We start from the raw sequence: 2,842 nt of genomic DNA, 5'->3' as shown, positions 1-2,842 counted from the left end.
TATCTTTTGTATAATGGTATATACCAAACTGATTGAACGATCTGATATTATAATGACCTACATTTAAAAACTATCATATTATGCGTGACGTTTCTTATCATTCTTTATGCAAGAACAGTTCACGCATCAATCACTTATGGCTTTGAAATATTGATGACATTTGCGGATTTGCAAGTACCCAAGTTTTCCTGTATCAGGAAAAACATACAATTAACCTTACAAGAGCATGTCTTTGAATTATTGAACTTTACACTGGCTTAATTATTGAAACTTATTTTGGAGTTAACCTTTTCACCACCAGACACCCCCCCCCCCCGAATTGTCTGCACTTTTTTCTTCAATATTTATGAAAATAAACCCTAATTTTGGAGCCAACAAACAAAATTATTTTTGTCCTAATCTTCTGAAGGAAAGTGGAGACTATACACAGGACTATTTTGTGAATTTGTGATGAAAAGAGGGAACTGGTGATGAAGAGGTTAATTTTTTGTTTATACAGAATTAGAGATGTCAGCTGATGCATGTGGATTATGTTTGCTGTTGTCATGGTTATACCAGAAATGTACATCGCTGTCAAACCTGTGTTTATATCCACCTCCACACAGCTGCTATCTGTCAATAGTGACCACCTGCCTGACCACCCTGGAACTGGTTCTGTCAAATCAACCTGTGTATACCAGTGACCATCCTGGAACTGGGTCGATCAAATCAACCTGTGTATACCAGTGACCACCCTGGAACTGGTTTGGTCAAATCAACCTGTGTATTATACCAATGACCACCCTGGAACTGGTTTGGTCAAATCAACCTGTGTATACCAATGACCACCCTGGAACTGGTTTGGTCAAATCAACCAGTGTATACCAGTGACCACCCTAGCATTGGTTTGATCAAAGGAACCAGTGTATACCAGTGACCACTCTAGCACTGGTTTTATCAAAGGAACCTGTGTATACCAGTGACCACTCTAGCACTGGTTTTATCAAAGGAACCTGTGTATACCAGTGACCACCCTAGCACTGGTTTTATCAAAGGAACCTGTGTATACCAGTGACCACCCTGGAACTGGTTTGATCAAAGGCACCAGTGTATACCAGTGACCACCCTGGAACTGGTTTGATCAAAGGAACCTGTGTATGCCAGTGACCACCCTGGAACTGGTTTTATCAAAGGAACCTGTGTATACCAGTGACCACCCTGGAACTGGTTTTATCAAAGGAACCTATGTATACCAGTGACCACCCTAGCACTGGTTTTATCAAAGGAACCTGTGTATACCAGTGACAACCCTAGCACTGGTTTTATCAAAGGAACCTGTGTATACAAGTGACCAACCTAGAACTGGTTTGGTCACATCAACCTGTGTATACCAATGACTACTCTGGAACTGGTTTGGTCAAATCAACCAGTGTATACCAGTGACCACCCTAGCATTGGTTTGATCAAAGGAACCAGTGTATACCAGTGACCACCCTAGCACTGGTTTTATCAAAGGAACCAGTGTATACCAGTGACCACCCTAGCACTGGTTTTATCAAAGGAACCAGTGTATACCAGTGACCACCCTAGCACTGGTTTGATCAAAGGAACCAGTGTATACCAGTGACCACCCTAGCACTGGTTTGATCAAAGGAACCTGTGTATACCAGTGACCACCCTAGCACTGGTTTTATCAAAGGAACCAGTGTATACCAGTGACCACCCTAGCACTGGTTTTATCAAAGGAACCTGTGTATACCAGTGACCACCCTAGCACTGGTTTGATCAAAGGAACCAGTGTATACCAGTGACCACCCTAGCACTGGTTTTATCAAAGGAACCTGTGTATACCAGTGACCACCCTAGCACTGGTTTGATCAAAGGAACCTGTGTATACTAGTGACCACCCTATTTTTATTTATTCTTAGCTGCAAATGTGCCTTGTAATTGATTCATGAATAAATTAAGCTCCTTATAAATGGCGACTATACACAGGTTTGACAGTAATATAGTTCTCTATATTAGATTATATCTTGTTGCTGTTTTATGAATTTTTGTTTTTTTTGTAAGGTGAATGTTTTAAGTGTTATGAAGAGTTAAAATATTGTAGTCCTGGGGTTTGTCTGACTTGACTATGCAATATTTCCTGTCAATTTCACTTGCAGTGTTTTCATATGTATTTAATGTCAATCACAAGACCGTATTTAGTTTAAAAATTTGTTGTGTATTACATTTATTTAAATTTTTTAAATATGCAGGTGTTTGATCAATAAGGGAATGTATAGCTGGTAGGCATGGGATTCTACCAATTTTGATTTCACTTACTAGTATTAGACATATGCAGGTTTATGGCGAGATTATACAAGCTTCTGTGTCATACCAAATATGCGTTTAGTCCAGGCATTGTTACATTGCCTTAGAAAATTTCATAAATATTAGAAACATATCAGTTCATACTTACGGATTGCAGATAATAATTACAATCTTTGTATGCTTAAATTCCAATTACTGTCATCTTTTTATACTTACATTCCAAGGCATGTATGACGCAGAAAACTGTCTACTAATGAATGGTCATAAAATAACCCCGCTTTCTTGTTGTGGAATCAACACTTGTATGTGCTAAGTAACCTAGCAACTGGACAATCATGTTGTAGATTTATCTCATTATAGGTTCACTCACCAGCTACTTTGTATAGTAATTGCTGTTATGTGCTGCCCTCTAAGTTTGAGTTTTTTTAAGGTGTAGAATTAAACATTGTTCCAATAAGTATGTGAAAGGGTGGTGGTCATCGCGCAGCGCATGTTCGAATTTCATGTAAACAATGTATTTTACATGCGTTGTATACATTGCTGTGAGTCC

Source organism: Saccoglossus kowalevskii, chromosome 11 (genome assembly GCF_978046115.1).
Source record: "Saccoglossus kowalevskii chromosome 11, keSacKowa6.1, whole genome shotgun sequence".
NCBI lineage: Eukaryota > Metazoa > Hemichordata > Enteropneusta > Harrimaniidae > Saccoglossus > Saccoglossus kowalevskii.
The sequence above is the reverse complement of the archived record's forward strand: the minus strand, read 5'-3'. Positions refer to the sequence as shown.